At 35.8% G+C, this 16,159-nt stretch overlaps 1 long non-coding RNA gene across 1 annotated transcript in view; it reads right to left on the bottom strand.

Moving 5' to 3' along the window:
* Nucleotides 1-16,159, bottom strand: part of LOC309620428 — a 667,971-nt gene that overhangs the window by 42,103 nt on the left and 609,709 nt on the right. The gene's annotated exons all lie outside the window — the stretch shown is intronic.

The following is a 16,159-nucleotide window of genomic DNA, read 5'->3' as shown; positions in this document are numbered from 1 at the left end:
CCTCCTAGATAAATGGAAATAATAACAAAAATAAACAAATGGGACATAATGAAACTTAAAAGTTTTTGCACAGCAAAGGAAACCATTAACAAGAGGAGAAGACAACCCTCAGAATGGGAGAAAAGATTTGCAAATGAAGCAACTGATAAAGGATTAACCTCCAAAATTTACAAACAGCTCATGCAGCTCAATAACAAAAAAACAAACAACCCAATCCAAAAATGGGCAGAAGACCTAAATAAACATTTCTCCAAAGAAGATATACAGATTGCCAACAAACACATGAAAGAATGCTCAACATCATTAATCATTAGAGAAATGCAAGTCAAAACTACAATGAGCTATCATCTCACACCAGTCAGAATGACCATCATCAAAATCTCTACAAACAATAAATGCTGGAGAGGGTGTGGAGAAAAGGGAACCCTCTTGCACTGTTGGTGGGAATGTAAATTGATACAGCCACTATGGAGAACAGTATGGAGGTTCCTTAAAATACTGAAAATAGAACTACCATACGACCCAGCAATCCCACTACTGGGCATATACCCTGAGAAAACCATAATTCAAAAAGAGTCATGTACCAAAATGTTCATTGCAGCTCTATTTACGATAGCCAGGACATGGAAGCAACCTAAGTGTCCTTCAACAGATGAATGGGTAAAGAAGATGTGGCACTTATATACAATGGGATATTACTCAGCCATAAAAGGAAACGAACTTGAGTTATTTGTAGTGAGGTGGATGGATCTAGAGTCTGTCATACAGAGTGAAATAAGTCAGAAAGAGAAAAACAAATGCCATATATTAACACATATATATGGAATCTAAAGTAAAAGAAAAGGTCATGAAGAACCTAGGTGCAAGACGTGAATAAAGACACAGACCTACTAGAGAATGGACTTGAGGATATGGGGAGGGGGAAGGGTAAGATGTGACAAAGTGAGAGAGTAGCATGGACATATATACACTACCAAACGTAAAATAGATAGCTAGTGGGAAGAAGCCACATAGCACAGGGAGATCAGCTCGGTGCTTTGTGACCACCTAGAGGGGTGGGATAGGGAGTGTGGGAAGGAGGGAGACGCAAGAGGGAAGACATATGGGAACATATGTATATGTATAACTGATTCACTTTATTATAAAGCAGAAGCTAACACACCATTGTAAAGCAATTATACTCCAATAAAGATGTTTAAAAACAAAAAAACAAACAACAACAACAGCAAAAACCAAAAATACAAAACATGGGGCGATTTAAAAATGCAGATCTTTAGAATGTGTTTGAACTTAAATGATGATCAGTTTAAAACAAGTAGATATGGTTATGGGTTGATATATATGAACCCCATTTTAACCGCAAATGAAAAACCTACAATAAATACACAGAAATTAAGGAGAAAGGCACCCAAACATAACACTAAAGAGAATATTCGAGTCATGAGGGAAGAGGCTAAAAAAAGAATAAAAGAATAGAGAAGAACTACATAAACAGTCAGAAAACAAGTCACAAATTGGCAATAAGTACATAACTATCAATAATCACTTTATTTGTCCATGGACCAAATCCTTCAATAAAAAGAAGCAGGGTAAAAATTGAATAAAGAAAAAAGAGCCATCTGTATACTGCGTACATGAGACTCACTTCAGAGCTAAAGACACACAGACTGAAAGTGAAGGGATAGAAAAAGATATTCCATGCAAATGGAAACAAAAAGAAAGTTGGGGTAGCAATACTCGTATCAGACAAAGTAGAGTTTAAAGCAAAATCTATAGTAAAAGACAAAGAAGGGCATTATACAATAATAAAATGGTGAATCCAAGAAGAGGATAGAACATTGTAAGCATATATGCACCTAATATAGGAGCACTGAAATACAAAAGCAAATATTAACAGACATAAAGGGAGATATTGACAGTAATACAATAATAGTAGGGGACTTACATCAGTGGATAGATCATCCAGACATACAATCAATAAGGAAACTGTGGCCTTAAATTACATATTAGGCCAGATTGACAGAATAGATGTCTATGGGACATTCCATCCCAAAACAGCAGAATACACATTCTTTCCAAGTGCATATGAGATGTTCTCCAGGATATATCACATGCTAGGCAACAAAGCAAGTCTCAATAAATTTAAGAAGATTGAAATTATATCAAGCATTTTTTTCTAATTACAGTAGTATGAAAGTGGAAAACAATTACAAAAGAATAAATGGAAAAAACACAAACACATAGAGACTAAACAACATGCAGCTAAAAAAATTGATGGGTCAATAGAAAAATCAAGGAAGGAAATCTGAAAATACCATGAGACAAACAAAAATAAAAACACAACTTTCCAAACTCTATGCAACACAGCAAAGCAGTTCCAAAGAGGGAAGTTTATAGGGATACAGGCCTACTTCATTAAACAAGAAAAGTCTCAAATAAGCAACCTAACTTACCACCTAAAGGAATTGGAAAAAGAACAAACAAAGCCCAAAGTCAGCAGAGGAAGGAAACAATAAAGTCAGAGTGGAAATAAAATAAATCCTCCCCACAAAAAAAACAACAATAGAAAAGATGAATGAAATCAAGAGCTGGTGTTTTGAAAAGATTATCAAAATTGATAAATCTTTAGCCAGGCTCATTAAGAAAACAGGGAGAGGTCTTTGATATATTGCCCCAGTGAAAAGTGTAGAGAATGGAGGAGTCAGATATAAAACTCCACCCAAAGACAGGCATCTCTTAGGACACTGACTGGTTTCTATGGGAAAGACTTAGGGCTGTCTCAGCAACTTTAACACAAACTCCTGAAGTGACTATTGCAGGAATATCCTTAATGGGAAGAACTTTTGAGTCCAATGCCCAAGATACTTCTACAGACTTTTCTAAAATTCCAATCCCAAAGAATCCCCAGGATATACTTCTTGATCTGTGAGATCCACAATCAGACATGAGAAGGCTGTTCCAGGTCATGCTTCAGGATTGTCCTTCCTGGCAATTGCTTTTATATCAGAGCCTCAAGAACATACTTCAGCAATATCTTTCATATCAGGGCCAGCAACCTGGCTGGTAGAATAACAGAGGTAGGTTCTGTAGGCCTATCTGCCTCCATTCTGGTATCAGCATCAGCCACAGGGTCAGCAGCCTGGTTGAGGAGAACAGCAGGGGCAGATGCCACAGGCTTATTTGCCTATATTCCAATATCAGCACCCTGGCTGTATAGAACAAAGGGACTATCTGCCCACATCACAGAAGAAGCAGCAGCAGCCCTTGGGTGATCAGCCTGGTCTATTGCAGGAGCAGCAGCAGTAGCCTGAATTGGATGAGCAGTAGCCACAGATGTTGTAGGCCTATATGCCCACATTCCAGTAACTTCAGCAGCTCTACTCAAGAGGCCAGCAGTCCCTGGAGACTGCAAACCCATCATCCTCCATCCCAGGGCAGTGAGCAAGGCAAGGTAAGACTGCTGCCAATTTTTCAATAGCCTCTGATACTGGAGCACCTGATGCAAATCTCTCATCAATAGTCCCTAAATTAGCAGTTCTTTTGGAGACTGCTCTCTAGATACATAAACCTCCACACATGAACATGTCCACCCTCTTCTGCAGCTGCAGGATTCAGAGGAGCACTTGCAATCTCCAAAATTGTGAGGGAATTGCCTATTCTGGAACTTCTAAAGTCACTTTAACAAACCCAGATGCAGCTTCACATTGTCTCTGAATCTGATAGTCTCAAACATAGGGCAGCTAGATTCCTTCCCATCCAAGATTATAGATGTTATACTGAAGCAATTATTGGCACCAGAGATTCCAGAGAAAGGCAACCTCTGCTGCCACAGTCAGCTGTCTAGGCTACTGAGAGTGCCAAAGGTGTCCAAAGTCAGGGTCAATCTTATGTGCCTCTGTCTGAAGTCTAAATGTTCATTAGGTTCAAGAGTTTCACAGTCTTACAAGGGACAGCTATCTCTGGTTCCCACAACCTCACAATTGCATCTCTGTAGGGACATCCAGACACATTTCACCTCTATGGGCCTATAATTGCTGCCATTTTTACCATTTACCATTTTATTGTTACACAAATTAGCTGTGAAGAACTAATGGAGAGACATAGCCCCCACACAATATTCTTCTTCTACATACCTGGTACAATACAGGACATGAGTCTGAATTATTCTAACATAAGTGAAAAAGTACTATTTTAAATCTCATTTCCAGGAGAAATCATTGATAAAAGTTACCCTTGGACATCAAGGAGAACCAGTACTTAAGAACCATAATCTATGCTAAGGGGTTTAGCCTAGGGGAAGGATGCAAGTTACCTTATAGCTATTATTTTTTTCTACTAGATCAATAAAATTGATAATAATATCTACTTCAGAGTTATTGTCAGGCATAAATGACTTAACAGTTGAAAAGCATTAAGAAGAGAGAATGATGTCAGCAAAATTGTACACTGTAAAGTTCCAGACTCTTATCCCTCCAAAAAAAATGGGGGACAAAAAAAACAACCAGAGCTGTCTGAATCAACTTTACAGGAGATCTGAAAAACATTAACATGGTTACACTAACCAAGCAAAAACTCAGTCAAGAAAAAGCCATCTTCAAAATGGTAGGAATGCCTTGTTCTGTAGATATTTGCCTTTGCATCACCCCTCTCCACTGCAGGAATCTTGGTTTTGAGCCAGTGGCATCTGGGTTTCCAGTTCCCTCCTTGGAGCCAGAGGGTACAGAGTGGACTTTCATCTGTTTTAATCATTTTGGAGAATATGAAAATTTATAATGCAAGGTACTTCTCTCTGTTTTGCATGACACAGAAAACTAGTTGGAAAAGCTGCAGGTACTACTCATAAAAGATACAAGTTATACTGCAAACTCACAGATGCTTGGGGCAAGATGTTACAGTTTGAGACATACAATGGACCATCAAATGCCTGTAGAAGAAGCTGAGGTGAAACTTTCTGGGTAATTAGGACAATCAAAAACAGCCATGTATATGGGGGAATTTAGAAAACCAGGAGCATGCCCAGAAAAGATGCATTCCCAGAAAAGTCCTTAGAAGATCTTAAACTTTCACATCAAGCTGATTCCTAGGCTCAGAGAAAGCCTAATTAAGTAATGAGGGAATGCCCTAGAAGTCTTTAAAAACTGGAAAAGTTGTTCTCTCCATTTTTTTTTTGCTTGTTTGTTTTATTTCTCTGTATTTCAAGGGAATCATTGTCAAAGCAGTAGCTGAAATGAGCTAAAGGAACAGAGACTTCAGTGATCACATAAAGCAAGGAATAATCTTTGAAAACAGTTTGGAAAAAATATCAAAACAAGTGGGTCACTACAGTTTTTACCAATGGGAATAAAAAATAACAAACACTGGGGAAGCATGGGAAAACGGTTTCCATTGTTGCCACATTATAATAGTCAAATGCCTAATTTCAAAACCAAGAAAAATTACAAGGCATACAAAGAAGCAAGAAAACATGGTTCATACGAACAAATAAATTGATAGAAAATATCCCTGAGAAAGCCCAGACAGCAGGTTTGCTAGACAAATACTTTTTAAAAATTGTCTTAAATATGCTCAAATTGCTAAGGGAAAACATAGACAGAGAATTAAAAGAAACCAGGAAGGTGATATAGGAACAAAATGAAAATTTCAGCAAACAGATAGAAATTATTTTAATAAAGCAAGCAGAAATACTAGAGCTGAAAAATACAATAACTGAGATAAAAATTCAATAGAGAGGATCAATAGAAGATTCAAACAAACAGAAGAAAAAATCAGTAAACTTATAAACAGGACAATTGAAATTATTGAGTCTGAGGAGAAGAAGGAAAACTAGAATGAAGAAAGTTAACAGAGACTAAGAGATTTGGGGGAAATCATTAAAAGAACCAGTGTGTGCATTATGGGAGCCCCATAAGTGGAGGAGAAAGAGAAATAGGCAAAAATATTATCTGAAAATATAGTGACTAAAAAGTTCACAAATTTTTTGAAACACATGAATCAACAAATCCAAGAAGTTCAACAAACTCCAAGTAGGATAACTCCAAAAGAGAGCCCTACTGAGACACATTATAGTCAAAGTGTCAAAAGCCAAAGACAAAGCCAAAGAAAGAATATTGAAAGCAGCAACAGAGAAATGACTCATCCTGTATAAGGATTCTCAATAAGACTATCATCCAATATCTCATCAGAAACCTTGGAGGACAGAAGGCAGTGTAATGATACATTTAAATGTTGAAAGAAAATAAAAGTGTCAACTAAGAATTCTATTATGACATTTCCACATAACAACTGCTGATGAAGTTCAATACAATTAGACCTACCCTATATGAAATGCTAAAGGGAGTCCTTCAGGTTGAAATAGAAGGCTGCTGGACAGTAACACAAAACTGTAGGAAGACAAAAACTTCTCTGGTAAAGGTAAATATATGGGCAAATACAAAAGCCAGTGGTAAGGTAATTCTGGTTTGTAACTCCACTTATTTTCTACAGGGTTTAAAAGATAAGTGCATAAAAATAATTAGAAATATATGTTATTATTAGTACAACATATAAAGACATAATTGGTGACACTGATAACCACAAGGGAGGAAAGAGATATGTAGGTGTATAGTTTTTTTTTAAAAAATGAAGTTAAATTTGTATCAATTTAAATTAAATTGTTATAACTCTAGTATGTTATATATAATCTAATTTGGAGCCACAAAGAAAAAAAATCTATAGAATATATACAAAATGAATGAGAAGGGAATCAAAGCATGTCACTACAAATCATCAAAGTACAAAGGAATGGAGTAATGGAGGAAATGAGGGAAAAAAAATGCTATAAGACATAGAGAAACTGCAAAATGGCAGTAGTTAATCCTATTATATCATTAATTACTTTAAATGTAAATGGATTAAACTTCCAATTACAAGGCATAGATAGGCAGAAGAGATGAAAAAACAATCCTACTCTACGCTGTATACAGGGAGTTCTTCAAGTTGAAATGAAAGGACATTTAATAATAACAAGAAGTCACATGAAAATATAAAACTCACTGGTTAAGGTAAATATATAGACAGAATACTCCAATATTGTAATAGTTATGCATAAATCATTTTAAACTTTAGTAAAAAAGTTAAAAGACAAAAGTATTAAGAATAATTATAACTACAGTAATTAGCTAATGGATACACAATGTAAAAATACGTAAGTTGTGACATCAGTAACATAAAGTTTGTGGAGGGGAGTAAAAGTGTAGTTTTTTTGTGAGAGGAAAATTAAGTTGATATAATCTTAAAATAGATTATTGTAAGATGATTTTTGTAAGCCCTGTGATAATCACAAAGAAAAAAAATACTTAAATTAGATATATATATATATATAAAAGGAAAAAAATAAATCATATCACTACAAAAAATTCTCAAATTACAAAGGAGGACAGCAAGAGAGAAAAAAAAGGTGCAAAAGAACTACAAAACATACAAAAAATTTTTAAAGTGACAATAGTAAGTACTCACCTATCACTAATTACCTAAAACATTTTAACAATATATTTTATTTTATTCAATATGCTTAAAACATTATCATTTCAACATGTAATCGATATTAAGAAATTATGAGACATTTTACATTTTTGTCTTTCATAGTGTTTTAAAATATGTTCTGAAAATTTACAGCTCATCACAATTCAGAAGCCAAATTTTCTCCTTCAGCATAGATTAGAGTTAATTGTTCAAATAAAAACTATATTTTTAAGGTTCACAACATTATGATTTTATATATGTATAGTGAAATGATTACTACAGTCAAGAGAATTAACACACCTTCTCTTCATAGTTACCTTTTTTGTGTGTTCAATTACAGCACCTGAAATCTACTCTCAACAAATTTCCAGTGTCCAATACAATATTATTAACCATAGTCATCATGCTGATAATCCATAGTCTCTGGATTATTCATCCTAAGTAACTGTAATTTTGTAGCCTTCAAAGAACATCTCCTCATCTCTCCCACCTCCCAACTCTGGAACCACTGTACTACTTTCTGCTTCTATGTATTTGAATTTTAGATTCCACATGTAAGTGATATCATGCAGTTGTTTTTTTTCTTTCTGCAACTGGCTTATTTCACTTAGCATAATAACTTACAGGTTCATTCATGGTTTTCCAAATGGCATGATCTAATTCCTTTTTAAGTCTTAAATAATATTCCATTGTAATGTATATACACCACAATTTCCTTATCCATTCATCTGTCCACAGACACTTAAGTTGTTTCCATATCTTGGTTATTATAAATAATGCTGCAGTGTATATGGGAGAACATATATCTTTTCAAGGTACTAATTTCCATTCCTTTAGCTATATATACAGAATAGCAAATCCTGGATCATATGTTAGTTCTATATTTAAGCTTTTTTTTTTTTTTTTTGAGAAATCTCGATACTGTTTTCCATAATGGCTGTACAAATTTACTTCACACCAAAAGTTCACACCGGTTCCCCTATTCTCACATCCTCACTGACACTTGGAATCTTCAATTTTTTTGATAGTAACATCTTAACAGATGTGAGATGATATCTCATTGTTGTTTTGATTTGCATTTTCCTGATGATTAGTGATGTTGTGCACTTTTTAAATTTAAACTTAAATTTTATATTGGAGTGTAGTTGATTTACAATGTTGTGTTAGTTTTAGGTGCACAGCAAAGTAATTCAGTTATACATATACATATATCCATTCTTTTTCAGATTCTTTTCCCATATAGTTTATTAGAGAATATTGAGTAGAGTTCCCTGTGCTTTATATGTCTTCTTTGGGAAAATATCTATTCACGTCATTTGCCTATTTTTGAAACAGCTTGATTTTTTGCTGTTGAGTTGTATGAGTTCCATATATATTGGGATATTTACCCCTTATCAGATATGAGCTTTACAGATATTTTCTCTCAATCCACAGGTTGCCTTTTCAATTTGTGGTTGTGTTTTCACTGCTTACAGATTATATTTAACTTGATGTAGTTCCACCTGCTTATTTTGTTTTTGTTGCCTGATCTTTTGGTGTCATATCAAAAATAAAAATAATTGCCAAGGGCAAGGTCAAGGAGTTTTTCTGTATGTTGTCTTCTAAAAATTTTACTGTGGATCTTATGTTTAAGTATTTAATCCCATTTTGAGGTGATTTCTGTCTATGATATAAGATAAGGATCCAATTTAATTCTTCTGCATTCTGAACACCATTTATTGAAGACTATACTTTCCTCACTGTATTCTTGGCACCAGAGGCAGGCTTCAAATGTGCCGCCATCTTGGGCCGTGGCCGTCTTCCTGGAGCTGCGGACAGAGACGCCTGAACTGCTCTGGGGTCTCTCTCCGTGTGGATGAAAGGCTCTTGGTGCTCCAGCCAGGCATCAGGGCCGTGCCTCTGAGGTGGGAGAGCCAACTTCAGGACACTGGTCCACCAGAGACCTCCCAGCTCCAAGTAATACCAAACGGCAAAAATCTCTCAGAGATCTTCATCTCAACATCAAGACCCAGCTTCACTCAACGACCAGCAAGCTACAGTGCTGGACACCCTATGCCAAACAAAGAGCAAGACAGAAACACAGCCCCATTCATTAGCAGAGAGACTGCCTAAAATCATAATAAGGCCACAGACACCCCAAAACACACCACCAGACGTGGATGTGCCCACCAGAAAGACAAGATCCAGCCTCAACCACCAGACCTCAGGCACTAGTTCCCTCCACCAGGAAGCCTACACAACCCACTGAACCAACCTTAGCCACTGGGGACAGATACCAAAAACAACGGGAACTATGAACCTGCAGCCTGTGAAAAGGAGACCCCAAACACAGTAAGATAAGCAAAATGAGACGACAGAAAAACACGCAGCAGATGAAGGAGCAGGGTCAAAACACACCAGACCTAACAAATGAAGAGGAAATAGGTAGTCTACCTGAAAAAGAATTAAGAATAATGATAGTAAGGATGATCCAAAATCTTGGAAATAGAATAGACAAAATGCAAGAAACATTTAACAAGGACATAGAAGAACTAAAGAGGAACCAAGCAACGATGAAAGACACAATAAATGAAATTAAAAATACTCTAGATGGGATCAATAGCAGAATAACTGAGGCAGAAGAAAGGATAAGTGACCTGGAAGATAAAATGGTGGAAATAACTACTGCAGAGCAGGATAAAGAAAAAAAGAATGAAAAGAACTGAGGACAGTCTCAGAGACCTCTGGGACAACATTAAACACACCAACATTCGAATTATAGGGGTCCCAGAAGAAGAAGAGAAAAAGAAAGGGACTGAGAAAATATTTGAAGAGATTATAGTTGAAAACTTCCCTAATATGGGAAAGGAAATAGTTAATCAAGTCCTGGAAGCACAGAGAGTCCCATACAGGAGAAATCCAAGGAGAAACACGCCAAGACACATATTAATCAAACTATCAAAAATTAAATATAAAGAAAACATATTAAAAGCAGCAAGGGAAAAACAACAAATAACACACAAGGGAATCCCCATAAGGTTAACAGCTGATCTTTCAGCAGAAACTCTGCAAGCCAGAAGGGAGTGGCAGGATATACTTCAAGTCATGAAGGAGAAAAACCTACAGCCAAGATTACTCTACCCAGCAAGGATCTCATTCAGATGTGATGGAGAAATTAAAACCTTTACAGACAAGCAAAAGCTGAGAGAGTTCAGCACCACCAAACCAGCTTTACACCAAATGCTAAAGGAACTTCTCTAGGCAAGAAACACAAGAGAAGGAAAACACCTACAATAACAAACCCAAAACATTTAAGAAAATGGGAATAGGAACATACATATCGATAATTACCTTGAATGTAAATGGATTAAATGCTCCCACCAAAAGACAGAGACTCGCTGAATGGATACAAAAACAAGACCCATATATATGCTGTCTACAAGAGACCCACTTCAGACCTAAAGACACATACAGACTGAAAGTGAGGGGATGGAAAAAGATATTCCATGCAAATGGAAATCAAAAGAAAGCTGGAGTAGCAATTCTCATATCAGACAAAATAGACTTTAAAATAAAGACTATTACAAGAGACAAAGAAGGACACTATATAATGATCAAGGGATCGATCCAAGAGGAAGGTATAACAATTGTAAATATTTATGCACCCAACATAGGAGCACCTCAATACATAAGGCAAATACTAACAGCCATAAAAGGGGAAATCGACAGCAACACAATCATAGTAGGGGACTTTAACACCCCACTTTCACCAATGGACAGATCATCCAAAATGAAAATAAATAAGGAAACACAAGCTTTAAATGACATTAAACAAGATGGACTTAATTGATATTTATAGGACATTCCACCCAAAAACAACAGAATACACATTTTTCTCAAGTGCTCATGGAACATTCTCCAGGATAGATCATATCTTGGGTCACAAATCAAGCCTTGGTTAATTTAAGAAAATTGAAATCGTATCAAGTATCTTTTCCGACCACAATGCTATGAGACTAGATATCAATTACAGGAAAAAATCTGTAAAAAATATAAACACATGGAGGCTAAACAATACACTACTTAATAACGAAGTGATCACTGAAGAAATCAAAGGGGAAATCAAAAAATACCTAGAAAAAAATGACAATGGAGATACGACGACCCAAAACCTATGGGATGCAGCAAAAGCAGAGCTAAGAGGGAAGTTTATAGCAATACAAGCCTACCTCAAGAAACAGGAAACATCTCGAATAAACAACCTAACCTTGCACCTAAAGCAATTAGAGAAAGAAGAACAAAAATACACAAAAGCTAGCAGAAGGAAAGAAATCATAAAGATCAGGTCAGAAATAAATGAAAAAGAAACGAAGGAAACAATAGCAAAAATCAATGAAACTAAAAGCTGGTTCTTTGAGAAGATAAACAAAATTGATAAACCATTAGCCAGACTCCTCAAGAGAAAAAGGGAGAAGACTCAAATCAATAGAATTAGAAATGAAAAAGGAGAAGTAACCACTGACACTGCAGAAATACAAAAGATCATGAGAGATTACTACAAGCAACTCTATGCCAATAAAATAGACAACATGGAAGAAATGGACAGATTCTTAGAAGTGCACAAACTGCCAAGACTGAACCAGGAAGAAATAGAAAATATGAACAGACCCATCACAAGCACTGAAATTGAAACTGTGATTAAAAACCTTCCAACAAACAAAAGCCCAGGACCAGATGGCTTCACAGGTGAATTCTATCAAGCATTTAGAGAAGAGCTAACACCTATCCTTCTCAAACTCTTCCAAAATATTGCAGAGGGAGGAACACTCCCCAACTCATTCTACAAGGCCACCATCACCCTGATACCAAAACCAGACAAAGATCTCACAAAGAAAAAAAAAAACTACAGGCCAATTTCACTGATGAACATAGATGCAAAAATCCTCAAGAAAATACTAGCAAACAGAATCCAACAGCACATTAAAAGGATCATACACCATGATCAAGTGAGGTTTATCCCAGGAATGCAAGGATTCTTCAATATATGCAAATCAATCAACGTGATACACCATATTAACAAATTGAAGGAGAAAAACCATATGATCATCTCAATAGATGCTGAGAAAGCTTTCTACAATATTCAACACCCATTTATGATAAAAGCCCTGCAGAAAGTAGGCATAGAGGGAACTTTCCTCAACATAATAAAGGCCATATATGACAAACCCACAGCCAACATTGTCCTCAATGGTGAAAAACTGAAACGATTTCCACAAAGATCAGGAATAAGACAAGTTTGCCCATTCTCACCACTATCATTCAACATAGTTTTGGAAGTGTTAGCCACAGCAATCAGAGAAGACAAAGAAATAAAAGGAATCCAAATCGGAAAAGAAGAAGTAAAGCTGTCACTGTTTGCAGATGACATGATACTATACATAGAGAATCCTAAAGATGCTACCAGAAAACTCCTAGAACTAATCAATGAATTTGGTAAAGTAGCAGGATACAAAATTAATGCACAGAAATCTCTTGCATTTCTATACACTAATGACGAAAAATCTGAAAGTGAAATTAAGAAAACACTCCTGTTTACCACTGCAACAAAAAGAATAAAATATCTAGGAATAAACCTACCTAAGGAGACAAAAGACCTGTATGCAGAAAATTATAAGACACTGATGAAAGAAATTAAAGATGATACAAATAGATGGAGAGATATACCATGTTCCTGGATTGGAAGAATCAACATTGTGAAAATGACTCTACTACCCAAAGCAATCTCCAGATTGAATGCAATGCCTATCAAACTACCACTGGCATTTTTCACAGAACTAGAGCAAAAAATTTCACAATTTGTATGGAAACACAAAAGACCCCGAATAGCCAAAGCAATCTTGAGAACGAAAAATGGAGCTGGGGGAATCAGGCTCCCTGACTTCAGACTATATTACAAAGCTACAGTAATCAAGACAGTTTGGTACTGGCACAAAAACAGAAATATAGATCAATGGAACAGGATAGAAAGCCCAGAGATAAACCCACACACATATGGTCACCTTATCTTTGATAAAAGAGGCAAGCATATACAGTGGAGAAAAGACAGCCTCTTCAATAAGTGGTGCTGGGAAAATTGGACAGATACATGTAAAAGTATGAAATTAGAACACTCCCTGACACCATGCACAAAAATAAACTCAAAATGGATTAAAGACCTAAGTGTAAGGGCAGACACTATCAAACTCTTAGAGGAAAACATAGGCAGAACACTCTATGACATACATCACAGCAAGATCCTTTTTGACCCAGCTCCCAGAGAAATGGAAATAAGAACACAAATAAACAAATGGGACCTAATGAAACTTAAAAGCTTTTGCACAGCAAAGGAAACCATAAACAAGACCAAAAGACAACCCTCAGAATGGGAGAAAATATTTGCAAATGAAGCAACTGACAAAGGATTAATCTCCAAGATTTACAAGCACCTCATGCAGCTCAATAACAAGAAAAGAACAACCCAATCCAAAAATGGGCAGAAGACCTAAATAGCCATTTCTCCAAAGAAGATATACAGATTGCCAACAGACACATGAAAGAATGCTCAACATCATTAATCATTAGAAAAATGCAAATGAAAACTACAATGAGATATCATCTCACACCGGTCAGAATGGCCATCATCAAAAAATCTAGAAACAATAAATGCTGGAGAGGGTGTGGAGGAAAGGGATCCCTCTTGCACTGTTGGTGGGAATGTAAATTGATACAGCCACTATGGAGAACAGTATGGAGGTTCCTTAAAAAACTATGAATAGAACTACCATACGACCCAGCAATCCCACTACTGGGCATATACCCTGAGCAAACCATAGTTCAAAAAGAGTCATGTACCAAAATGTTCATTGCAGCTCTATTTACAATAGCCAGGACATGGAAGCAACCTAAATGTCCATCGACAGATGAATGGATAAAGAAGATGTGGCACATATATACAATGGAATATTACTCAGCCATAAAAAGAAATGAAATGGAGGTATTTGTAATGAGGTGGATGGAGTTAGAGTCTGTCATACAGAGTGAAGTAAGTCAGAAAGAGAAAAACAAATACAGTATGCTAACACATATATACGGAATCTAAGGAAAAAAAGAAAAAGGCTATGAAGAACCTAGTGGCAAGACGGAAATAAAGACACAGACCTACTAGAGAATGGACTTGAGGATAGGGGGAGGGGGTGGGGTGAGATGTGACAGGGTGAGAGAGTGTCATGGACATATATACACTACCAAATATAAAATAGATAGCTAGTGGGAGGCAGCCGCATGGCACAGGGTGATCAGCTCGGTGCTTTGTGACCACCTAGAGGGGTGGGATGGGGAGGGTGGGAGGGAGGGAGATGCAAGAGGGAAGAGATATGGGAACATATTATATATGTATAACTGATTCACTTTGTTATAAAGCAGGAGCTAACACACCATTGTAAGGCAATTATACTTCAATAAAGATGTTTAAAAATAAAAAAATAAAGGTGTAAACATTGAAAAAAAAATTAGTTGACCACTTATGCTTGAGTTTATTTTTAGGCCCTCTATTCTGTTCCATTAATCTATGTGTCTGTTTTTATACTAGTTCCATACTTTAAAAAATTATTATAGCTCTGTAATATGTTTTAAAATCAGGAAGTGTGATGCCTCCAACTTTGTTTTTCTTTTTCAAGATTTGTTTGGGCATTTGGGTTAATTTGGGGTTCAATACATATATTTGTCTGGCTTTGGTATCAGGGTGATGCTGGTCTCATAAAATAAATTTGTAAGTATTCTCTCTACTTCTATTTTTAGAAGACTTTACGAAGGACTGGTATTAATTCTTCTTTTAATGTTTGTTAGAACTCAACCATGAAGCCATCTGGTCCTGGACATTTCTTTGTTGGGATGTTTTTTTATTACTACTTCAATCTTCTCATTTGTTTTTGGTGTGCTCAAGCTTTTCATTACATCTTGGTTTGATATTGTTTGTATGTTTCTAGGAATTTATTTCCTCTAATTTATCCAATTTGTTCACATATAATTTATCATAATAATTCCTTATGACCGTTTATAATTTTGAGGCATCCATTGTAATTACCTCCTTCTCATTTCTTATTTTATTTATATTTGTCATTTCTATTTTTTCTTAGTCTAGGTGAGAGTTTTTTGATTTTGTTTTTTGTTAAACCCTCTTAGTTTTGATTTTTCCATTGTTTTCCTATTCTGTATTTGATTTATTTCTGCCCTGGTCTTCAGTATTTCCTTCCTTCTGCTAAATTTGTGTTTAGTTTGTTTTTTTTATATTTTTGAGGTGAAAAGTTAGGTTGTTTATTTCAGATCTTTCTTCTTAGTTAACGTAGACAGATTTGCTATATATAGTATTCTTGGTTGGCATTCTTTTTTATTTCAGCACTTGAAATATATCATCTCTCTCTCCCTTCTGGCCTGCAAGGTTTTTGCTGAAAATTTTACTTATAGTATTATGGGGGTTCCCTTGTATTTAATAAGTTGCTTTATTCCTGCTGCTTTCTAAATTATCTCTCTGTTTAACTTTGGACAATTTGATTATAGTAGATATTTGTGTCAGTCATTTGGAGTTCATCTTATTTGTTGTCTTCTTTTTTTCAGTTTTGGGACCTGAATATTTATTTCCTTC

This window comes from Balaenoptera borealis, assembly GCF_965194805.1.
Source record: "Balaenoptera borealis genome assembly, chromosome: X".
NCBI lineage: Eukaryota > Metazoa > Chordata > Mammalia > Artiodactyla > Balaenopteridae > Balaenoptera > Balaenoptera borealis.
Note: the sequence above shows the minus strand (reverse complement) of the source record. Positions and strands in the feature narration are given on the sequence as shown.